The sequence below is a fragment of the Trematomus bernacchii genome, unplaced genomic scaffold (genome assembly GCF_902827165.1).
Source record: "Trematomus bernacchii unplaced genomic scaffold, fTreBer1.1, whole genome shotgun sequence".
Classification (NCBI taxonomy): domain Eukaryota; kingdom Metazoa; phylum Chordata; class Actinopteri; order Perciformes; family Nototheniidae; genus Trematomus; species Trematomus bernacchii.
In genome coordinates this window covers 1-21048 of record NW_022987950.1, presented here as the reverse complement: position 1 = coordinate 21048, position 21048 = coordinate 1, and the positions used below count along the sequence as shown (strand labels likewise).

The 21048-nt window shown below is 45.1% G+C and overlaps 44 non-coding genes across 44 annotated transcripts; 20 read left to right on the top strand and 24 right to left on the bottom strand.

Annotated features, from left to right (window-relative positions):
- Positions 1-4502: 4502 nt before the first annotated feature.
- trnaa-agc lies at positions 4503-4575 on the top strand. Its single transcript has one exon. It is a non-coding gene; the product is annotated as a tRNA-Ala (tRNA).
- Positions 4576-4942: 367 nt separating this feature from the next.
- trnas-gcu lies at positions 4943-5024 on the bottom strand. Its single transcript has one exon. It is a non-coding gene; the product is annotated as a tRNA-Ser (tRNA).
- A 568-nt stretch (positions 5025-5592) lies between these two features.
- On the bottom strand, positions 5593-5674 carry trnas-gcu. The gene has a single exon. It is a non-coding gene; the product is annotated as a tRNA-Ser (tRNA).
- A 135-nt stretch (positions 5675-5809) lies between these two features.
- trnaa-agc lies at positions 5810-5882 on the top strand. The gene has a single exon. It is a non-coding gene; the product is annotated as a tRNA-Ala (tRNA).
- Positions 5883-7002: 1120 nt separating this feature from the next.
- Positions 7003-7084, bottom strand: trnas-gcu. Its single transcript has one exon. It is a non-coding gene; the product is annotated as a tRNA-Ser (tRNA).
- A 560-nt stretch (positions 7085-7644) lies between these two features.
- trnas-gcu lies at positions 7645-7726 on the bottom strand. Its single transcript has one exon. It is a non-coding gene; the product is annotated as a tRNA-Ser (tRNA).
- Positions 7727-7861: 135 nt separating this feature from the next.
- trnaa-agc lies at positions 7862-7934 on the top strand. Its single transcript has one exon. It is a non-coding gene; the product is annotated as a tRNA-Ala (tRNA).
- Positions 7935-8301: 367 nt separating this feature from the next.
- Positions 8302-8383, bottom strand: trnas-gcu. The gene has a single exon. It is a non-coding gene; the product is annotated as a tRNA-Ser (tRNA).
- A 135-nt stretch (positions 8384-8518) lies between these two features.
- On the top strand, positions 8519-8591 carry trnaa-agc. The gene has a single exon. It is a non-coding gene; the product is annotated as a tRNA-Ala (tRNA).
- Positions 8592-8802: 211 nt separating this feature from the next.
- trnas-gcu lies at positions 8803-8884 on the bottom strand. Its single transcript has one exon. It is a non-coding gene; the product is annotated as a tRNA-Ser (tRNA).
- A 135-nt stretch (positions 8885-9019) lies between these two features.
- On the top strand, positions 9020-9092 carry trnaa-agc. Its single transcript has one exon. It is a non-coding gene; the product is annotated as a tRNA-Ala (tRNA).
- Positions 9093-9409: 317 nt separating this feature from the next.
- trnas-gcu lies at positions 9410-9491 on the bottom strand. The gene has a single exon. It is a non-coding gene; the product is annotated as a tRNA-Ser (tRNA).
- Positions 9492-9626: 135 nt separating this feature from the next.
- Positions 9627-9699, top strand: trnaa-agc. The gene has a single exon. It is a non-coding gene; the product is annotated as a tRNA-Ala (tRNA).
- Positions 9700-10058: 359 nt separating this feature from the next.
- Positions 10059-10140, bottom strand: trnas-gcu. Its single transcript has one exon. It is a non-coding gene; the product is annotated as a tRNA-Ser (tRNA).
- A 135-nt stretch (positions 10141-10275) lies between these two features.
- trnaa-agc lies at positions 10276-10348 on the top strand. Its single transcript has one exon. It is a non-coding gene; the product is annotated as a tRNA-Ala (tRNA).
- Positions 10349-10715: 367 nt separating this feature from the next.
- Positions 10716-10797, bottom strand: trnas-gcu. Its single transcript has one exon. It is a non-coding gene; the product is annotated as a tRNA-Ser (tRNA).
- Positions 10798-10932: 135 nt separating this feature from the next.
- trnaa-agc lies at positions 10933-11005 on the top strand. The gene has a single exon. It is a non-coding gene; the product is annotated as a tRNA-Ala (tRNA).
- Positions 11006-11372: 367 nt separating this feature from the next.
- On the bottom strand, positions 11373-11454 carry trnas-gcu. Its single transcript has one exon. It is a non-coding gene; the product is annotated as a tRNA-Ser (tRNA).
- Positions 11455-11589: 135 nt separating this feature from the next.
- trnaa-agc lies at positions 11590-11662 on the top strand. Its single transcript has one exon. It is a non-coding gene; the product is annotated as a tRNA-Ala (tRNA).
- Positions 11663-12029: 367 nt separating this feature from the next.
- trnas-gcu lies at positions 12030-12111 on the bottom strand. The gene has a single exon. It is a non-coding gene; the product is annotated as a tRNA-Ser (tRNA).
- Positions 12112-12246: 135 nt separating this feature from the next.
- On the top strand, positions 12247-12319 carry trnaa-agc. Its single transcript has one exon. It is a non-coding gene; the product is annotated as a tRNA-Ala (tRNA).
- Positions 12320-12686: 367 nt separating this feature from the next.
- Positions 12687-12768, bottom strand: trnas-gcu. The gene has a single exon. It is a non-coding gene; the product is annotated as a tRNA-Ser (tRNA).
- Positions 12769-13343: 575 nt separating this feature from the next.
- trnas-gcu lies at positions 13344-13425 on the bottom strand. The gene has a single exon. It is a non-coding gene; the product is annotated as a tRNA-Ser (tRNA).
- Positions 13426-13993: 568 nt separating this feature from the next.
- On the bottom strand, positions 13994-14075 carry trnas-gcu. Its single transcript has one exon. It is a non-coding gene; the product is annotated as a tRNA-Ser (tRNA).
- A 135-nt stretch (positions 14076-14210) lies between these two features.
- trnaa-agc lies at positions 14211-14283 on the top strand. Its single transcript has one exon. It is a non-coding gene; the product is annotated as a tRNA-Ala (tRNA).
- Positions 14284-14650: 367 nt separating this feature from the next.
- Positions 14651-14732, bottom strand: trnas-gcu. Its single transcript has one exon. It is a non-coding gene; the product is annotated as a tRNA-Ser (tRNA).
- Positions 14733-14867: 135 nt separating this feature from the next.
- trnaa-agc lies at positions 14868-14940 on the top strand. Its single transcript has one exon. It is a non-coding gene; the product is annotated as a tRNA-Ala (tRNA).
- A 367-nt stretch (positions 14941-15307) lies between these two features.
- trnas-gcu lies at positions 15308-15389 on the bottom strand. Its single transcript has one exon. It is a non-coding gene; the product is annotated as a tRNA-Ser (tRNA).
- A 135-nt stretch (positions 15390-15524) lies between these two features.
- trnaa-agc lies at positions 15525-15597 on the top strand. Its single transcript has one exon. It is a non-coding gene; the product is annotated as a tRNA-Ala (tRNA).
- Positions 15598-15964: 367 nt separating this feature from the next.
- Positions 15965-16046, bottom strand: trnas-gcu. Its single transcript has one exon. It is a non-coding gene; the product is annotated as a tRNA-Ser (tRNA).
- Positions 16047-16181: 135 nt separating this feature from the next.
- On the top strand, positions 16182-16254 carry trnaa-agc. Its single transcript has one exon. It is a non-coding gene; the product is annotated as a tRNA-Ala (tRNA).
- A 367-nt stretch (positions 16255-16621) lies between these two features.
- trnas-gcu lies at positions 16622-16703 on the bottom strand. Its single transcript has one exon. It is a non-coding gene; the product is annotated as a tRNA-Ser (tRNA).
- A 135-nt stretch (positions 16704-16838) lies between these two features.
- Positions 16839-16911, top strand: trnaa-agc. The gene has a single exon. It is a non-coding gene; the product is annotated as a tRNA-Ala (tRNA).
- Positions 16912-17278: 367 nt separating this feature from the next.
- trnas-gcu lies at positions 17279-17360 on the bottom strand. Its single transcript has one exon. It is a non-coding gene; the product is annotated as a tRNA-Ser (tRNA).
- A 575-nt stretch (positions 17361-17935) lies between these two features.
- trnas-gcu lies at positions 17936-18017 on the bottom strand. The gene has a single exon. It is a non-coding gene; the product is annotated as a tRNA-Ser (tRNA).
- A 135-nt stretch (positions 18018-18152) lies between these two features.
- On the top strand, positions 18153-18225 carry trnaa-agc. Its single transcript has one exon. It is a non-coding gene; the product is annotated as a tRNA-Ala (tRNA).
- Positions 18226-18592: 367 nt separating this feature from the next.
- Positions 18593-18674, bottom strand: trnas-gcu. Its single transcript has one exon. It is a non-coding gene; the product is annotated as a tRNA-Ser (tRNA).
- A 135-nt stretch (positions 18675-18809) lies between these two features.
- On the top strand, positions 18810-18882 carry trnaa-agc. The gene has a single exon. It is a non-coding gene; the product is annotated as a tRNA-Ala (tRNA).
- A 367-nt stretch (positions 18883-19249) lies between these two features.
- trnas-gcu lies at positions 19250-19331 on the bottom strand. Its single transcript has one exon. It is a non-coding gene; the product is annotated as a tRNA-Ser (tRNA).
- Positions 19332-19466: 135 nt separating this feature from the next.
- On the top strand, positions 19467-19539 carry trnaa-agc. The gene has a single exon. It is a non-coding gene; the product is annotated as a tRNA-Ala (tRNA).
- A 367-nt stretch (positions 19540-19906) lies between these two features.
- trnas-gcu lies at positions 19907-19988 on the bottom strand. Its single transcript has one exon. It is a non-coding gene; the product is annotated as a tRNA-Ser (tRNA).
- A 135-nt stretch (positions 19989-20123) lies between these two features.
- On the top strand, positions 20124-20196 carry trnaa-agc. The gene has a single exon. It is a non-coding gene; the product is annotated as a tRNA-Ala (tRNA).
- A 367-nt stretch (positions 20197-20563) lies between these two features.
- trnas-gcu lies at positions 20564-20645 on the bottom strand. The gene has a single exon. It is a non-coding gene; the product is annotated as a tRNA-Ser (tRNA).
- A 135-nt stretch (positions 20646-20780) lies between these two features.
- On the top strand, positions 20781-20853 carry trnaa-agc. The gene has a single exon. It is a non-coding gene; the product is annotated as a tRNA-Ala (tRNA).
- The last annotated feature ends 195 nt before the right edge of the window (positions 20854-21048 follow it).

Here is a 21048-nt window from a genome sequence, read left to right as displayed (position 1 = left end):
AACACTGCTCTGCGTGAAAGTCAACCAAATGCTCAGAAAAGTCTTCAGCACAAAGATCCATACTACAGAGAGAGCATTTGATATGACTGCTTGAACTGCTTTGTGTGGCGGTGACAGCTGGAGGGCATGATGCACCTGAGCTGCTCTGTGTGGCGGGGACTGACTGCTGTGTCCCTGAACTTGAGCTGCATGCTGCCTCCAAGTTCTGACTTCCTGATGCAGCTGCCTGATCACCTGACTGTGGAAAAATAGAGGTTATCAAAGTCATCAAAGTTATCAAAGTCAACTTTATTGTCAATCTTCTGCTTGTATGATACAGGCAGGGAGATCGAAATGCTGTTTCTCACAATCCCGAGCAGTACATATACATGTGTGTATGACTAAATAAATATGACTGAATATACATTTTGAATGTTATTGTTAACAAGAGTAAAGCAATTCAAGCATAGCTATTAGGGACATAATTGCAAACAATGCATTTTCCTGTGCAGACACCTAAAAGTGAATACACATTGGCTTATGGCAACAATCGTCCGTGCAGGATTAACTTAACTGAATTATCTAACTTAAATATAACCATCACTCACCACATGATATCCACATTTGCAGAGGATTCTTCTGCCGAAGATATCAATGTACCGGACAGGGAGGTTGAATATAGGTGTCAAAGGACAGGCGTCAATACGCTGAATGGCAGACTTCCATTTCTTGGACTTCGGTCTCTGTCCCGTGCTGAACCGGTGCTTCCCCTGGGCATACTGGTGCATGATACCAGCCCAACAACCGTCAGGTTTACCTGTCTTCGTCATCACTGCCAATATGAAATATCAAGGAAAATATCAGTTGGTGAAATTCGATAAATATACATAGAAAAGGATATATACTGTAAACATGACATTGTATTGTCATTGATTTGTTCTACTTAGCAGTAGTAATGGTAATTACATAAGCATTACTGAAATAGCTGAATAATGTAATAGTTTAATGGTTTCTGCAGCTGAAAATAGGCTGAAGGAGTTAAATATCAGATGTAAGTAGTAGTGAATGAATTTGTATTAAGAAGAGAAAAGAAAGTAAAAAGGCTTGGGAAAGCAGCAGAATATTTTGACTGCAAACGTTTCGACTAAAACCATACGTCACCAATAATGTATAAAATATGTGGAACCTGTTGAAGTCTCCATCAGACAGAAAAGAATAGGCTGAGACAGTCTGTTAAAGTCCAGTCTGTCAGTGTTTGTTTCTGTTCCTGAGCACCTACTCATAACACCCAATCATAACACCTGTGTGTGTGTCCAGAGATCAAAGGTTTCCATGGTGTCTGTTCTGATTAGATGATGTCACTCAGGTGTGTGTGTGGCTCCAATCTGCCCATCAACACCATGACAACCAATAAGTCCCATAAGAAAGCATTGAGGAGTATATCTGACAATTTTCCCACCTGTTTAAAAACGATGGCTCCTATACAAAAATGACCAGACCGTGAGCATCAGGGAACCCCAATGAACTGATATATGTTGTTTTTGGGGGTTTTGTGTGTCAAATGTGAAGATGGGAGTAGTTTTTCTAAAGTTGACTTCTCTCTGTTCTGAAGAAAGTTCAGGTCAAATTTAACATGGGAGTCTATTGGGAGCTAGGTGGACTTTTTGTCACTCTGATCACTATTGGGCCAGAACGGTGTGTCCGTTTGATATGATGAAGGCAATTGAGCAGGCCAGACTAATAATGCTCCTGAAATCTTTTGAAATTATTTGAATAGATTGTATATTTTGGCTCTGAGAGCAGTTTTATACTAGTGCAATATCGCAAATGTGCTGTAGGTGGGACAGATATTAACAGTATACAGTAATGCCACTGTAGCACTAAAGTTATAGGCTATATAAAGGCATTTTATTATTAAGTCCGCACACTTAATTAGTGTCCCTAAAATAATCCGTGTGTACAAAGCTACAAATTCTCCGTACAGTTAGTCTTAAAGTTTTTGCATAAATTAGGGCGTGGTCACATTGAGTGACAGCTCTGTCAAGTGACTGCTGCTGTTAGCTTCTTGTCTCTCTGCGGGACGTAGCACCCGTTGCAGGATAACAGAAAATAGTATCCCAGTGCCGGACCTCTCAGCCATAGATGACCCGGCGGCTATACAGCCACATCTCATAAAAGTACCCTCAGACACTTTTCGGACAAAAGAAAAGGAGCTCTGCTGCCCACTGGTATGACAAGTACACATTCTTGGAGTATAGCATTAGCAAGGACAGTGTGTTTTGTAAAATGTGCCGAGAGTGAGTGAGAGAGGCGGGGCCGGCGCCATGGTTACAGGGACTGGAAACATATCGACTATGCTCTCAGTAAACACGAATGCAGCGCAGCTCATGCAATAGCTATGGAGAGAAATACAAACTACTGACAGTGCGTGAAATCTGACCATGGAACCATCCTCCATCAGCTACTCAACCCAGAGGGCCGACAGGGAGAGATCATTGAGAAAAATCGGGAACACGTAACGTTTTACCGGACATAATTGTCACGTGTGCAAAGCAAGAGATTCCTCATTTCATATTGAGACTAAATATCCAGGAAAATGATTAAGAAACGTAGAGCTAAAATGTCATGCCATTTGGAACTACCAGAGCGCACCCAGACGCGGCAGGCATTCTCCAGCCCAAATCAGCAAAGCTTATGAGTGTGAAGCAACAGTATCTGCTGCCCAGCTGCTTTAGTATGAAACGTATACTTCAGCTCATGAAAGCTCTGCAGTATCAGAAGGAAGTAGCCTAATGATAAATCTGCAGCCTCTGAAAAGTGCCGCGTCAGAGAACCAGTGCCTTTTACGCACGGCCGCTCACTTCGCTAGATCCGCTAAAGGACAGCAGGCTGCAGTCTAACCACACAGACACACATCAGGTGCTCGCTCATTATTCCATATTCTGCCGTTGTATGCTCTTTGTTTCTAAACGTATCAATGTATTGTGAACCAAAACTAAATAACATGCAGTATAACATTTATTTTCACTCATTGCGGCGTGCCGCTTAATCATTTAAATAATATTTAAGCTTCTCATAAGTGAAAATGTTTAAAAGAGAAGGGTTTTGAAAAAGTGTCTTTACTATAGGAAATATGCATTACACAGTTGCCTACAATGATATGCAGGCATTTATTTTTATTACATTTTTGTTAACGAGAAACATCTATTAGAACAGGCCCAGCCGAAATTACATTGGCCCACCCACAATTGAAATCCTGGCGCCGCGGCTGCTGCGAGCCCACATTATGTTGTGATAAGTGGTCATTTTACATATAAATGTATTCCAGTGCACACATTAAGTTATATATAAATTAGGGCTGTCAAGTTAATAACGCGTTAACGCAAATTCTTTTTTAACGCCACTCATTATTTTAACGCGATTAACGCATGTGTATTTTTTGTCCTCGGCCGCCCCGTAGTTTCAGAGCGCATCGAGTTTAAAATACCATCTACGTGCTGATGCTGACAGCCCCGCTCCTGCCGCCCGCTTGTGGCAGACCACACTTTGGGACATTGTACGAAAAGTCAGCGCACTCAGCACGGATAGTACGCGCTACATGATTGCAGCGTCCAGGCAGCACACGTTCGAGCATATGTGCCTTGAGCGGCACATAGCTCCAATGTATGAGGTGTGCACACACACACACACACACACACACACACACACACACACACACACACACACACACACACACACACACACACACACACACACACACACACACAGTATTATTGTATGAGAGAGGTTCCAGGTTGAATTGAGACAAAATAACACAAAGATAAAAAAGTGTAAACGGCGACTTAGAAACGTAAAATGCGACGGCAGTGTCGTGTGCAGATGGGGAGCATGTTAGCTTAGCTTGGTAGCTTCAGCTAGCTCTGGAACTTCCAAAATCCAGGATGCGGCGGAATCTCGGACTAAACACGGTGACAACTATTATATATATATAAATTACTTTCCATAACATGCCCAGATGAAAATATCATGCCCAGCTTTCAGATAGAGTATTATCGCCTAATTAATACAAGTTCATTGTTATTACCTGTTTTTTTCTTCTTCTTCTTCTTGGAGATTGAGAGGGTGTCGCGAACCTTTTGCCCCATGTCACGTGTAGGTGTAGCTGCCCTGTCATTGGTCGGTTAGGACTTGTTAGGACTTGGGTCGGAAAAGTGTTAGGACTTCGTTAGGAACTGTTAGGACTTTGTTAGGAACTGTTAGGACTTTGTTAGGAACTGTTAGGAACTGTTAGGACTTTGTTAGGAACTGTTAGGACTTTGTTAGGAACTGTTAGGAGTTGTTAGGAATTGGTAAGACAGTCTAAACGGCGGAGGTGGCGGCACCTCGTCCTGTTTTCAGGAGTTTTCCAGTAAACGTACGAGTCGGGTCAAGATTCAGAGTGTTTATGTAGGCCCTCGAAAGGAATGGCACGGAGGAGAGTTAGAGAAAACAACTTAGAAGAACTGCAAGAGCATTGTTGTATAGGGGAATTAGCTCAAATGGTAGAGTGCTCGCTTAGCATGCGAGAGGTAGTGGGATCGATGCCCGCATTCTCCAAACAAACTTTAGTATTTCAGTTCAGGAAATAGAAGGTAAAAACTGTAAGATTTAAGATATTTGCTGGATGATCAGACTCATACTGTTCAACTTTTCCAGCCAATCTGGTTTGGAATGTTAGCGAGACCACAACGTCTAACAACGATTTCCTCTCGTAGAAGCCAACAATATGGTAATTGGGAACGTGGCATTATGGCATTATGGAAGGACAGGTACCCCACAACAGACTTGTCGAAACAAGGAGAGCATTCCGCCTGGTTTTTCGGTGGCCTCAACTGTCTTTTGTTCAGTTTACCCTGGTGTGCTGCAACAGAAAACGCTGGCTTTTTGCCATATTGCAGCAGGTTCATTGAACTAAACCTTACTACGACGAGGATGGGATTCGAACACACGCGTGCAGAGCACAATGGATTAGCAGTCCATCGCCTTAACCACTCGGCCACCTCGTCCTGTTTTCACAAGTTTTCCAGTAAACGTACGAGTCGGGTCAAGATTCAGAGTGTTTATGTGGGCCCTCGAAAGGAATGGCACGGAGGAGAGTTTGAGAAAACAACTTAGAAGAACTGCAAGAGCATTGTTGTATAGGGGAATTAGCTCAAATGGTAGAGCTGCTCGCTTAGCATGCGAGAGGTAGCGGGATCGATGCCCGCATTCTCCAAAAAAACTTTAGTATTTCAGTTCAGGAAATAGAAGGTAAAAACTGTAAGATTTAAGATATTTGCTGGATGATCAGACTCATACTGTTCAACTTTTCCAGCCAATCTGGTTTGGAATGTTAGCGAGACCACAACGTCTAACAACGATTTCCTCACGTACAAGCCAACAATATGGTAATTGGGAACGTGGCATTATGGAAGGACAGGTACCCCACAACAGACTTGTCGAAACAAGGAGAGCATTCCGCCTGGTTTTTCGGTGGCCTCAACTGTCTTTTGTTCAGTTTACCCTGGTGTGCTGCAGCAGAAATCGCTGGCTTTTTGCCATATTGCAGCAGGTTCATTGAACTAAACCTTACTACGACGAGGATGGGATTCGAACACACGCGTGCAGAGCACAATGGATTAGCAGTCCATCGCCTTAACCACTCCGCCACCTCTTCCTGTTTTCACAAGTTTTCCAGTAAACGTACGAGTCGGGTCAAGATTCAGAGTGTTTATGTAGGCCCTCGAAAGGAATGGCACGGAGGAGAGTTTGAGAAAACAACTTAGAAGAACTGCAAGAGCATTGTTGTATAGGGGAATTAGCTCAAATGGTAGAGCGCTCGCTTAGCATGCGAGAGGTAGCGGGATCGATGCCCGCATTCTCCAAAAAAACTTTAGTATTTCAGTTCAGGAAATAGAAGGTAAAAACTGTAAGATTTAAGATATTTGCTGGATGATCAGACTCATACTGTTCAACTTTTCCAGCCAATCTGGTTTGGAATGTTAGCGAGACTTCGTGGACAATAATAACCCTCCGACAAACAATGGAGATTCACCATGGCTACCTGTTGCTGTTCTACCTGAGAGACGCAAGAAGAGGACAAAGCGCGGATGCCGGGCCGGGTTGCTGGTCAGACTGAGGAAACGAGAGAATCGGCCCCCTCTTCCGAGTATTCTTCTGGCTAATGTTCAATCCATTGAAAATAAGCTAGATGAACTCAGAAGCCGGATTGCTTTTCAACGGGACATTAAGAACTGTAACGTGTTAATTCTCACTGAGACTTGGCTCAACCCCGCGATCCCGGACTCCGCCATTGTCCCTGATGGATTCTCTATTTTTCGTCAGGACCGGACTGCAAACTCGGGGAAAAGTAAGGGAGGCGGTGTGTGTGTAATGACTAACAACAACTGGTGCTCAGATGTGAAGATTATTTCATCGGACTGTTCCGCACAGCTAGAGCACCTCATGATCTCATGTCGGGCCTTCCATCTGCCGAGGGAATTCACATCTGTTGTGATAACAGCAGTGTATATCCCGCCGTAGCCACTCGCCGACAACAACACGGCACTCGATCAGCTGTTTGGGATTATTGATAAAACCGAGACTTCACGGCCAGATGCGGCGTTCGTTGTGGCCGGAGATTTCAACACCGCCAACATGAAGAAGGTTTTGCCAAAATATTACCAACACATCAACTTCCCGACGCGCGGGGGAAACATACTGGACCATGTTTATTCCCCTTTCCGGAATGGATATAAGGCTCTCCCTCGCCCTCCCTTCGGCAAATCAGACCATATCTCACTACTGTTGTTGCCTGCGTACAAGCAGAAACTTAAAAGGGACAGACCGATTACAAGAACAGTACAACGATGGAGCGAGGAGTCAGATGAGGCACTGCAGGATTGCTTTGCATCCACGGATTGGAGTGTGTTTGAGGACAATAACATCAACACACACGGACACTGTCATCTGCTACATTGGGAAATGCATCGATGACGTGGTACCGAAGGAGGATGGGATTCGAAACCCACGCGTGCAGAGCACAATGGATTAGCAGTCCATCGCCTAACCACTCGGCCACCTCGTCCTGTTTCACGAGTTTTCCAGTAAACGTACGAGTCGGGTCAAGATTCAGAGTGTTTATGTAGGCCCTCGAAAGGAATGGCACGGAGGAGAGTTGAGAGAGAAACCAACTTAGAACTGAACTGCAAGGAGCCCTTGTTGTATAGGGGAATTAGCTCAAATGGTTAGACGTGCTCGCTTAGCATGCGAGAGGTAGCGGGATCGATGCCCGCATTCTCCAAACAAACTTTAGATTTCAGTTCAGGAAATAGAAGTAAAAACTGTAAGATTTAAGATATTTGCTGGATGATCAGACTCATACTGTTCAAGAATGTTAGCGAGACCACAACGTCTAACAACGATTTCCTCTACGTACAAGCCAACAATATGGTAATTGAGAACGTGGCATTATGGCATTATGGAAGGACAGGTACCCCACAACAGACTTGTCGAAACAAGGAGAGCATTCCGCCTGGTTTTTCGGTGGCCTCAACTGTCTTTTGTTCAGTTTACCCTGGTGTGCTGCAGCAGAAATCGCTGGCTTTTTGCCATATTGCAGCAGGTTCATTGAACTAAACCTTACTACGACGAGGATGGGATTCGAACACACGCGTGCAGAGCACAATGGATTAGCAGTCCATCGCCTTAACCACTCGGCCACCTCGTCCTGTTTTCACGAGTTTTCCAGTAAACGTACGAGTCGGGTCAAGATTCAGAGTGTTTATGTAGGCCCTCGAAAGGAATGGCACGGAGGAGAGTTGGAGAAAACAACTTAGAAGAACTGCAAGAGCATTGTTGTATAGGGGAATTAGCTCAAATGGTAGAGTGCTCGCTTAGCATGCGAGAGGTAGCGGGATCGATGCCCGCATTCTCCAAACAAACTTTAGTATTTCAGTTCAGGAAATAGAAGGTAAAAACTGTAAGATTTAAGATATTTGCTGGATGATCAGACTCATACTGTTCAACTTTTCCAGCCAATCTGGTTTGGAATGTTAGCGAGACCACAACGTCTAACAACGATTTCCTCACGTAGAAGCCAACAATATGGTAATTGGGAACGTGGCATTATGGCATTATGGAAGGACAGGTACCCCACAACAGACTTGTCGAAACAAGGAGAGCATTCCGCCTGGTTTTTCGGTGGCCTCAACTGTCTTTTGTTCAGTTTACCCTGGTGTGCTGCAGCAGAAATCGCTGGCTTTTTGCCATATTGCAGCAGGTTCATTGAACTAAACCTTACTACGACGAGGATGGGATTCGAACCCACGCGTGCAGAGCACAATGGATTAGCAGTCCATCGCCTTAACCACTCGGCCACCTCGTCCTGTTTTCACGAGTTTTCCAGTAAACGTACGAGTCGGGTCAAGATTCAGAGTGTTTATGTAGGCCCTCGAAAGGAATGGCACGGAGGAGAGTTGGAGAAAACAACTTAGAAGAACTGCAAGAGCATTGTTGTATAGGGGAATTAGCTCAAATGGTAGAGTGCTCGCTTAGCATGCGAGAGGTAGCGGGATCGATGCCCGCATTCTCCAAACAAACTTTAGTATTTCAGTTCAGGAAATAGAAGGTAAAAACTGTAAGATTTAAGATATTTGCTGGATGATCAGACTCATAAAGGAGAGCATTCCGCCTGGTTTTTCGGTGGCCTCAACTGTCTTTTGTTCAGTTTACCCTGGTGTGCTGCAGCAGAAATCGCTGGCTTTTTGCCATATTGCAGCAGGTTCATTGAACTAAACCTTACTACGACGAGGATGGGATTCGAACACACGCGTGCAGAGCACAATGGATTAGCAGTCCATCGCCTTAACCACTCCGCCACCTCTTCCTGTTTTCACAAGTTTTCCAGTAAACGTACGAGTCGGGTCAAGATTCAGAGTGTTTATGTAGGCCCTCGAAAGGAATGGCACGGAGGAGAGTTGGAGAAAACAACTTAGAAGAACTGCAAGAGCATTGTTGTATAGGGGAATTAGCTCAAATGGTAGAGCGCTCGCTTAGCATGCGAGAGGTAGCGGGATCGATGCCCGCATTCTCCAAAAAAACTTTAGTATTTCAGTTCAGATAGAAACTGTTCAACTTTTCCAGCCAATCTGGTTTGGAATGTTAGCGAGACCACAACGTCTAACAACGATTTCCTCACGTAGAAGCCAACAATATGGTAATTGGGAACGTGGCATTATGGCATTATGGAAGGACAGGTACCCCACAACAGACTTGTCGAAACAAGGAGAGCATTCCGCCTGGTTTTTCGGTGGACTCAACTGTCTTTTGTTCAGTTTACCCTGGTGTGCTGCAGCAGAAATCGCTGGCTTTTTGCCATATTGCAGCAGGTTCATTGAACTAAACCTTACTACGACGAGGATGGGATTCGAACCCACGCGTGCAGAGCACAATGGATTAGCAGTCCATCGCCTTAACCACTCGGCCACCTCGTCCTGTTTTCACGAGTTTTCCAGTAAACGTACGAGTCGGGTCAAGATTCAGAGTGTTTATGTAGGCCCTCGAAAGGAATGGCACGGAGGAGAGTTGGAGAAAACAACTTAGAAGAACTGCAAGAGCATTGTTGTATAGGGGAATTAGCTCAAATGGTAGAGTGCTCGCTTAGCATGCGAGAGGTAGCGGGATCGATGCCCGCATTCTCCAAACAAACTTTAGTATTTCAGTTCAGGAAATAGAAGGTAAAAACTGTAAGATTTAAGATATTTGCTGGATGATCAGACTCATACTGTTCAACTTTTCCAGCCAATCTGGTTTGGAATGTTAGCGAGACCACAACGTCTAACAACGATTTCCTCACGTAGAAGCCAACAATATGGTAATTGGGAACGTGGCATTATGGAAGGACAGGTACCCCACAACAGACTTGTCGAAACAAGGAGAGCATTCCGCCTGGTTTTTCGGTGGCCTCAACTGTCTTTTGTTCAGTTTACCCTGGTGTGCTGCAGCAGAAATCGCTGGCTTTTTGCCATATTGCAGCAGGTTCATTGAACTAAACCTTACTACGACGAGGATGGGATTCGAACCCACGCGTGCAGAGCACAATGGATTAGCAGTCCATCGCCTTAACCACTCGGCCACCTCGTCCTGTTTTCACGAGTTTTCCAGTAAACGTACGAGTCGGGTCAAGATTCAGAGTGTTTATGTAGGCCCTCGAAAGGAATGGCACGGAGGAGAGTTGGAGAAAACAACTTAGAAGAACTGCAAGAGCATTGTTGTATAGGGGAATTAGCTCAAATGGTAGAGTGCTCGCTTAGCATGCGAGAGGTAGCGGGATCGATGCCCGCATTCTCCAAACAAACTTTAGTATTTCAGTTCAGGAAATAGAAGGTAAAAACTGTAAGATTTAAGATATTTGCTGGATGATCAGACTCATACTGTTCAACTTTTCCAGCCAATCTGGTTTGGAATGTTAGCGAGACCACAACGTCTAACAACGATTTCCTCACGTAGAAGCCAACAATATGGTAATTGGGAACGTGGCATTATGGCATTATGGAAGGACAGGTACCCCACAACAGACTTGTCGAAACAAGGAGAGCATTCCGCCTGGTTTTTCGGTGGCCTCAACTGTCTTTTGTTCAGTTTACCCTGGTGTGCTGCAGCAGAAATCGCTGGCTTTTTGCCATATTGCAGCAGGTTCATTGAACTAAACCTTACTACGACGAGGATGGGATTCGAACACACGCGTGCAGAGCACAATGGATTAGCAGTCCATCGCCTTAACCACTCGGCCACCTCGTCCTGTTTTCACGAGTTTTCCAGTAAACGTACGAGTCGGGTCAAGATTCAGAGTGTTTATGTAGGCCCTCGAAAGGAATGGCACGGAGGAGAGTTGGAGAAAACAACTTAGAAGAACTGCAAGAGCATTGTTGTATAGGGGAATTAGCTCAAATGGTAGAGTGCTCGCTTAGCATGCGAGAGGTAGCGGGATCGATGCCCGCATTCTCCAAACAAACTTTAGTATTTCAGTTCAGGAAATAGAAGGTAAAAACTGTAAGATTTAAGATATTTGCTGGATGATCAGACTCATACTGTTCAACTTTTCCAGCCAATCTGGTTTGGAATGTTAGCGAGACCACAACGTCTAACAACGATTTCCTCTCGTAGAAGCCAACAATATGGTAATTGGGAACGTGGCATTATGGCATTATGGAAGGACAGGTACCCCACAACAGACTTGTCGAAACAAGGAGAGCATTCCGCCTGGTTTTTCGGTGGCCTCAACTGTCTTTTGTTCAGTTTACCCTGGTGTGCTGCAACAGAAAACGCTGGCTTTTTGCCATATTGCAGCAGGTTCATTGAACTAAACCTTACTACGACGAGGATGGGATTCGAACCCACGCGTGCAGAGCACAATGGATTAGCAGTCCATCGCCTTAACCACTCCGCCACCTCTTCCTGTTTTCACAAGTTTTCCAGTAAACGTACGAGTCGGGTCAAGATTCAGAGTGTTTATGTAGGCCCTCGAAAGGAATGGCACGGAGGAGAGTTGGAGAAAACAACTTAGAAGAACTGCAAGAGCATTGTTGTATAGGGGAATTAGCTCAAATGGTAGAGCGCTCGCTTAGCATGCGAGAGGTAGCGGGATCGATGCCCGCATTCTCCAAACAAACTTTAGTATTTCAGTTCAGGAAATAGAAGGTAAAAACTGTAAGATTTAAGATATTTGCTGGATGATCAGACTCATACTGTTCAACTTTTCCAGCCAATCTGGTTTGGAATGTTAGCGAGACCACAACGTCTAACAACGATTTCCTCACGTAGAAGCCAACAATATGGTAATTGGGAACGTGGCATTATGGCATTATGGAAGGACAGGTACCCCACAACAGACTTGTCGAAACAAGGAGAGCATTCCGCCTGGTTTTTCGGTGGCCTCAACTGTCTTTTGTTCAGTTTACCCTGGTGTGCTGCAGCAGAAATCGCTGGCTTTTTGCCATATTGCAGCAGGTTCATTGAACTAAACCTTACTACGACGAGGATGGGATTCGAACCCACGCGTGCAGAGCACAATGGATTAGCAGTCCATCGCCTTAACCACTCGGCCACCTCGTCCTGTTTTCACGAGTTTTCCAGTAAACGTACGAGTCGGGTCAAGATTCAGAGTGTTTATGTAGGCCCTCGAAAGGAATGGCACGGAGGAGAGTTGGAGAAAACAACTTAGAAGAACTGCAAGAGCATTGTTGTATAGGGGAATTAGCTCAAATGGTAGAGTGCTCGCTTAGCATGCGAGAGGTAGCGGGATCGATGCCCGCATTCTCCAAACAAACTTTAGTATTTCAGTTCAGGAAATAGAAGGTAAAAACTGTAAGATTTAAGATATTTGCTGGATGATCAGACTCATACTGTTCAACTTTTCCAGCCAATCTGGTTTGGAATGTTAGCGAGACCACAACGTCTAACAACGATTTCCTCACGTAGAAGCCAACAATATGGTAATTGGGAACGTGGCATTATGGCATTATGGAAGGACAGGTACCCCACAACAGACTTGTCGAAACAAGGAGAGCATTCCGCCTGGTTTTTCGGTGGCCTCAACTGTCTTTTGTTCAGTTTACCCTGGTGTGCTGCAGCAGAAATCGCTGGCTTTTTGCCATATTGCAGCAGGTTCATTGAACTAAACCTTACTACGACGAGGATGGGATTCGAACCCACGCGTGCAGAGCACAATGGATTAGCAGTCCATCGCCTTAACCACTCGGCCACCTCGTCCTGTTTTCACGAGTTTTCCAGTAAACGTACGAGTCGGGTCAAGATTCAGAGTGTTTATGTAGGCCCTCGAAAGGAATGGCACGGAGGAGAGTTGGAGAAAACAACTTAGAAGAACTGCAAGAGCATTGTTGTATAGGGGAATTAGCTCAAATGGTAGACTGCTCGCTTAGCATGCGAGAGGTAGCGGGATCGATGCCCGCATTCTCCAAACAAACTTTAGTATTTCAGTTCAGGAAATAGAAGGTAAAAACTGTAAGATTTAAGATATTTGCTGGATGATCAGACTCATACTGTTCAACTTTTCCAGCCAATCTGGTTTGGAATGTTAGCGAGACCACAACGTCTAACAACGATTTCCTCACGTAGAAGCCAACAATATGGTAATTGGGAACGTGGCATTATGGCATTATGGAAGGACAGGTACCCCACAACAGACTTGTCGAAACAAGGAGAGCATTCCGCCTGGTTTTTCGGTGGCCTCAACTGTCTTTTGTTCAGTTTACCCTGGTGTGCTGCAACAGAAAACGCTGGCTTTTTGCCATATTGCAGCAGGTTCATTGAACTAAACCTTACTACGACGAGGATGGGATTCGAACCCACGCGTGCAGAGCACAATGGATTAGCAGTCCATCGCCTTAACCACTCGGCCACCTCGTCCTGTTTTCACGAGTTTTCCAGTAAACGTACGAGTCGGGTCAAGATTCAGAGTGTTTATGTAGGCCCTCGAAAGGAATGGCACGGAGGAGAGTTTGAGAAAACAACTTAGAAGAACTGCAAGAGCATTGTTGTATAGGGGAATTAGCTCAAATGGTAGAGCTGCTCGCTTAGCATGCGAGAGGTAGCGGGATCGATGCCCGCATTCTCCAAACAAACTTTAGTATTTCAGTTCAGGAAATAGAAGGTAAAAACTGTAAGATTTAAGATATTTGCTGGATGATCAGACTCATACTGTTCAACTTTTCCAGCCAATCTGGTTTGGAATGTTAGCGAGACCACAACGTCTAACAACGATTTCCTCACGTACAAGCCAACAATATGGTAATTGGGAACGTGGCATTATGGAAGGACAGGTACCCCACAACAGACTTGTCGAAACAAGGAGAGCATTCCGCCTGGTTTTTCGGTGGCCTCAACTGTCTTTTGTTCAGTTTACCCTGGTGTGCTGCAGCAGAAATCGCTGGCTTTTTGCCATATTGCAGCAGGTTCATTGAACTAAACCTTACTACGACGAGGATGGGATTCGAACCCACGCGTGCAGAGCACAATGGATTAGCAGTCCATCGCCTTAACCACTCGGCCACCTCGTCCTGTTTTCACGAGTTTTCCAGTAAACGTACGAGTCGGGTCAAGATTCAGAGTGTTTATGTAGGCCCTCGAAAGGAATGGCACGGAGGAGAGTTGGAGAAAACAACTTAGAAGAACTGCAAGAGCATTGTTGTATAGGGGAATTAGCTCAAATGGTAGAGTGCTCGCTTAGCATGCGAGAGGTAGCGGGATCGATGCCCGCATTCTCCAAACAAACTTTAGTATTTCAGTTCAGGAAATAGAAGGTAAAAACTGTAAGATTTAAGATATTTGCTGGATGATCAGACTCATACTGTTCAACTTTTCCAGCCAATCTGGTTTGGAATGTTAGCGAGACCACAACGTCTAACAACGATTTCCTCACGTAGAAGCCAACAATATGGTAATTGGGAACGTGGCATTATGGCATTATGGAAGGACAGGTACCCCACAACAGACTTGTCGAAACAAGGAGAGCATTCCGCCTGGTTTTTCGGTGGCCTCAACTGTCTTTTGTTCAGTTTACCCTGGTGTGCTGCAGCAGAAATCGCTGGCTTTTTGCCATATTGCAGCAGGTTCATTGAACTAAACCTTACTACGACGAGGATGGGATTCGAACCCACGCGTGCAGAGCACAATGGATTAGCAGTCCATCGCCTTAACCACTCGGCCACCTCGTCCTGTTTTCACGAGTTTTCCAGTAAACGTACGAGTCGGGTCAAGATTCAGAGTGTTTATGTAGGCCCTCGAAAGGAATGGCACGGAGGAGAGTTGGAGAAAACAACTTAGAAGAACTGCAAGAGCATTGTTGAATAGGGGAATTAGCTCAAATGGTAGAGTGCTCGCTTAGCATGCGAGAGGTAGCGGGATCGATGCCCGCATTCTCCAAACAAACTTTAGTATTTCAGTTCAGGAAATAGAAGGTAAAAACTGTAAGATTTAAGATATTTGCTGGATGATCAGACTCACACTGTTCAACTTTTCCAGCCAATCTGGTTTGGAATGTTAGCGAGACCACAACGTCTAACAACGATTTCCTCACGTAGAAGCCAACAATATGGTAATTGGGAACGTGGCATTATGGCATTATGGAAGGACAGGTACCCCACAACAGACTTGTCGAAACAAGGAGAGCATTCCGCCTGGTTTTTCGGTGGCCTCAACTGTCTTTTGTTCAGTTTACCCTGGTGTGCTGCAACAGAAAACGCTGGCTTTTTGCCATATTGCAGCAGGTTCATTGAACTAAACCTTACTACGACGAGGATGGGATTCGAACCCACGCGTGCAGAGCACAATGGATTAGCAGTCCATCGCCTTAACCACTCGGCCACCTCGTCCTGTTTTCACGAGTTTTCCAGTAAACGTACGAGTCGGGTCAAGATTCAGAGTGTTTATGTGGGCCCTCGAAAGGAATGGCACGGAGGAGAGTTTGAGAAAACAACTTAGAAGAACTGCAAGAGCATTGTTGTATAGGGGAATTAGCTCAAATGGTAGAGCGCTCGCTTAGCATGCGAGAGGTAGCGGGAACGATGCCCGCATTCTCCAAAAAAACTTTAGTATTTCAGTTCAGGAAATAGAAGGTAAAAACTGTAAGATTTAAGATATTTGCTGGATGATCAGACTCACACTGTTCAACTTTTCCAGACAATCTGGTTTGGAATGTTAGCGAGACCACAACGTCTAACAACGATTTCCTCACGTACAAGCCAACAATATGGTAATTGAGAACGTGGCATTATGGCATTATGGAAGGACAGGTACCCCACAACAGACTTGTCGAAACAAGGAGAGCATTCCGCCTGGTTTTTCGGTGGCCTCAACTGTCTTTTGTTCAGTTTACCCTGGTGTGCTGCAGCAGAAATCGCTGGCTTTTTGCCATATTGCAGCAGGTTCATTGAACTAAACCTTACTACGACGAGGATGGGATTCGAACCCACGCGTGCAGAGCACAATGGATTAGCAGTCCATCGCCTTAACCACTCGGCCACCTCGTCCTGTTTTCACGAGTTTTCCAGTAAACGTACGAGTCGGGTCAAGATTCAGAGTGTTTATGTAGGCCCTCGAAAGGAATGGCACGGAGGAGAGTTGGAGAAAACAACTTAGAAGAACTGCAAGAGCATTGTTGTATAGGGGAATTAGCTCAAATGGTAGAGCGCTCGCTTAGCATGCGAGAGGTAGCGGGATCGATGCCCGCATTCTCCAAAAAAACTTTAGTATTTCAGTTCAGGAAATAGAAGGTAAAAACTGTAAGATTTAAGATATTTGCTGGATGATCAGACTCACACTGTTCAACTTTTCCAGCCAATCTGGTTTGGAATGTTAGCGAGACCACAACGTCTAACAACGATTTCCTCACGTACAAGCCAACAATATGGTAATTGAGAACGTGGCATTATGGCATTATGGAAGGACAGGTACCCCACAACAGACTTGTCGAAACAAGGAGAGCATTCCGCCTGGTTTTTCGGTGGCCTCAACTGTCTTTTGTTCAGTTTACCCTGGTGTGCTGCAACAGAAAACGCTGGCTTTTTGCCATATTGCAGCAGGTTCATTGAACTAAACCTTACTACGACGAGGATGGGATTCGAACCCACGCGTGCAGAGCACAATGGATTAGCAGTCCATCGCCTTAACCACTCGGCCACCTCGTCCTGTTTTCACGAGTTTTCCAGTAAACGTACGAGTCGGGTCAAGATTCAGAGTGTTTATGTAGGCCCTCGAAAGGAATGGCACGGAGGAGAGTTGGAGAAAACAACTTAGAAGAACTGCAAGAGCATTGTTGTATAGGGGAATTAGCTCAAATGGTAGAGTGCTCGCTTAGCATGCGAGAGGTAGCGGGATCGATGCCCGCATTCTCCAAACAAACTTTAGTATTTCAGTTCAGGAAATAGAAGGTAAAAACTGTAAGATTTAAGATATTTGCTGGATGATCAGACTCATACTGTTCAACTTTTCCAGCCAATCTGGTTTGGAATGTTAGCGAGACCACAACGTCTAACAACGATTTCCTCACGTAGAAGCCAACAATATGGTAATTGGGAACGTGGCATTATGGCATTATGGAAGGACAGGTACCCCACAACAGACTTGTCGAAACAAGGAGAGCATTCCGCCTGGTTTTTCGGTGGCCTCAACTGTCTTTTGTTCAGTTTACCCTGGTGTGCTGCAACAGAAAACGCTGGCTTTTTGCCATATTGCAGCAGGTTCATTGAACTAAACCTTACTACGACGAGGATGGGATTCGAACACACGCGTGCAGAGCACAATGGATTAGCAGTCCATCGCCTTAACCACTCGGCCACCTCGTCCTGTTTTCACGAGTTTTCCAGTAAACGTACGAGTCGGGTCAAGATTCAGAGTGTTTATGTAGGCCCTCGAAAGGAATGGCACGGAGGAGAGTTGGAGAAAACAACTTAGAAGAACTGCAAGAGCATTGTTGTATAGGGGAATTAGCTCAAATGGTAGACTGCTCGCTTAGCATGCGAGAGGTAGCGGGATCGATGCCCGCATTCTCCAAACAAACTTTAGTATTTCAGTTCAGGAAATAGAAGGTAAAAACTGTAAGATTTAAGATATTTGCTGGATGATCAGACTCACACTGTTCAACTTTTCCAGCCAATCTGGTTTGGAATGTTAGCGAGACCACAACGTCTAACAACGATTTCCTCTCGTAGAAGCCAACAATATGGTAATTGGGAACGTGGCATTATGGCATTATGGAAGGACAGGTACCCCACAACAGACTTGTCGAAACAAGGAGAGCATTCCGCCTGGTTTTTCGGTGGCCTCAACTGTCTTTTGTTCAGTTTACCCTGGTGTGCTGCAACAGAAAACGCTGGCTTTTTGCCATATTGCAGCAGGTTCATTGAACTAAACCTTACTACGACGAGGATGGGATTCGAACCCACGCGTGCAGAGCACAATGGATTAGCAGTCCATCGCCTTAACCACTCGGCCACCTCGTCCTGTTTTCACGAGTTTTCCAGTAAACGTACGAGTCGGGTCAAGATTCAGAGTGTTTATGTAGGCCCTCGAAAGGAATGGCACGGAGGAGAGTTGGAGAAAACAACTTAGAAGAACTGCAAGAGCATTGTTGTATAGGGGAATTAGCTCAAATGGTAGAGCGCTCGCTTAGCATGCGAGAGGTAGCGGGATCGATGCCCGCATTCTCCAAAAAAACTTTAGTATTTCAGTTCAGGAAATAGAAGGTAAAAACTGTAAGATTTAAGATATTTGCTGGATGATCAGACTCATACTGTTCAACTTTTCCAGCCAATCTGGTTTGGAATGTTAGCGAGACCACAACGTCTAACAACGATTTCCTCACGTACAAGCCAACAATATGGTAATTGAGAACGTGGCATTATGGCATTATGGAAGGACAGGTACCCCACAACAGACTTGTCGAAACAAGGAGAGCATTCCGCCTGGTTTTTCGGTGGCCTCAACTGTCTTTTGTTCAGTTTACCCTGGTGTGCTGCAGCAGAAATCGCTGGCTTTTTGCCATATTGCAGCAGGTTCATTGAACTAAACCTTACTACGACGAGGATGGGATTCGAACCCACGCGTGCAGAGCACAATGGATTAGCAGTCCATCGCCTTAACCACTCGGCCACCTCGTCCTGTTTTCACGAGTTTTCCAGTAAACGTACGAGTCGGGTCAAGATTCAGAGTGTTTATGTAGGCCCTCGAAAGGAATGGCACGGAGGAGAGTTGGAGAAAACAACTTAGAAGAACTGCAAGAGCATTGTTGTATAGGGGAATTAGCTCAAATGGTAGAGTGCTCGCTTAGCATGCGAGAGGTAGCGGGATCGATGCCCGCATTCTCCAAACAAACTTTAGTATTTCAGTTCAGGAAATAGAAGGTAAAAACTGTAAGATTTAAGATATTTGCTGGATGATCAGACTCATACTGTTCAACTTTTCCAGCCAATCTGGTTTGGAATGTTAGCGAGACCACAACGTCTAACAACGATTTCCTCTCGTAGAAGCCAACAATATGGTAATTGGGAACGTGGCATTATGGCATTATGGAAGGACAGGTACCCCACAACAGACTTGTCGAAACAAGGAGAGCATTCCGCCTGGTTTTTCGGTGGCCTCAACTGTCTTTTGTTCAGTTTACCCTGGTGTGCTGCAACAGAAAACGCTGGCTTTTTGCCATATTGCAGCAGGTTCATTGAACTAAACCTTACTACGACGAGGATGGGATTCGAACCCACGCGTGCAGAGCACAATGGATTAGCAGTCCATCGCCTTAACCACTCGGCCACCTCGTCCTGTTTTCACGAGTTTTCCAGTAAACGTACGAGTCGGGTCAAGATTCAGAGTGTTTATGTAGGCCCTCGAAAGGAATGGCACGGAGGAGAGTTGGAGAAAACAACTTAGAAGAACTGCAAGAGCATTGTTGTATAGGGGAATTAGCTCAAATGGTAGAGTGCTCGCTTAGCATGCGAGAGGTAGCGGGATCGATGCCCGCATTCTCCAAACAAACTTTAGTATTTCAGTTCAGGAAATAGAAGGTAAAAACTGTAAGATTTAAGATATTTGCTGGATGATCAGACTCATACTGTTCAACTTTTCCAGCCAATCTGGTTTGGAATGTTAGCGAGACCACAACGTCTAACAACGATTTCCTCTCGTAGAAGCCAACAATATGGTAATTGGGAACGTGGCATTATGGCATTATGGAAGGACAGGTACCCCACAACAGACTTGTCGAAACAAGGAGAGCATTCCGCCTGGTTTTTCGGTGGCCTCAACTGTCTTTTGTTCAGTTTACCCTGGTGTGCTGCAGCAGAAATCGCTGGCTTTTTGCCATATTGCAGCAGGTTCATTGAACTAAACCTTACTACGACGAGGATGGGATTCGAACCCACGCGTGCAGAGCACAATGGATTAGCAGTCCATCGCCTTAACCACTCGGCCACCTCGTCCTGTTTTCACGAGTTTTCCAGTAAACGTACGAGTCGGGTCAAGATTCAGAGTGTTTATGTAGGCCCTCGAAAGGAATGGCACGGAGGAGAGTTGGAGAAAACAACTTAGAAGAACTGCAAGAGCATTGTTGTATAGGGGAATTAGCTCAAATGGTAGAGTGCTCGCTTAGCATGCGAGAGGTAGCGGGATCGATGCCCGCATTCTCCAAACAAACTTTAGTATTTCAGTTCAGGAAATAGAAGGTAAAAACTGTAAGATTTAAGATATTTGCTGGATGATCAGACTCATACTGTTCAACTTTTCCAGCCAATCTGGTTTGGAATGTTAGCGAGACCACAACGTCTAACAACGATTTCCTCACGTACAAGCCAACAATATGGTAATTGAGAACGTGGCATTATGGCATTATGGAAGGACAGGTACCCCACAACAGACTTGTCGAAACAAGGAGAGCATTCCGCCTGGTTTTTCGGTGGCCTCAACTGTCTTTTGTTCAGTTTACCCTGGTGTGCTGCAGCAGAAATCGCTGGCTTTTTGCCATATTGCAGCAGGTTCATTGAACTAAACCTTACTACGACGAGGATGGGATTCGAACCCACGCGTGCAGAGCACAATGGATTAGCAGTCCATCGCCTTAACCACTCGGCCACCTCGTCCTGTTTTCACCAGTTTTCCAGTAAACGTACGAGTCGGGTCAAGATTCAGAGTGTTTATGTAGGCCCTCGAAAGGAATGGCACGGAGGAGAGTTGGAGAAAACAACTTAGAAGAACTGCAAGAGCATTGTTGTATAGGGGAATTAGCTCAAATGGTAGAGCGCTCGCTTAGCATGCGAGAGGTAGCGGGATCGATGCCCGCATTCTCCAAAAAAACTTTAGTATTTCAGTTCAGGAAATAGAAGGTAAAAACTGTAAGATTTAAGATATTTGCTGGATGATCAGACTCATACTGTTCAACTTTTCCAGCCAATCTGGTTTGGAATGTTAGCGAGACCACAACGTCTAACAACGATTTCCTCACGTACAAGCCAACAATATGGTAATTGAGAACGTGGCATTATG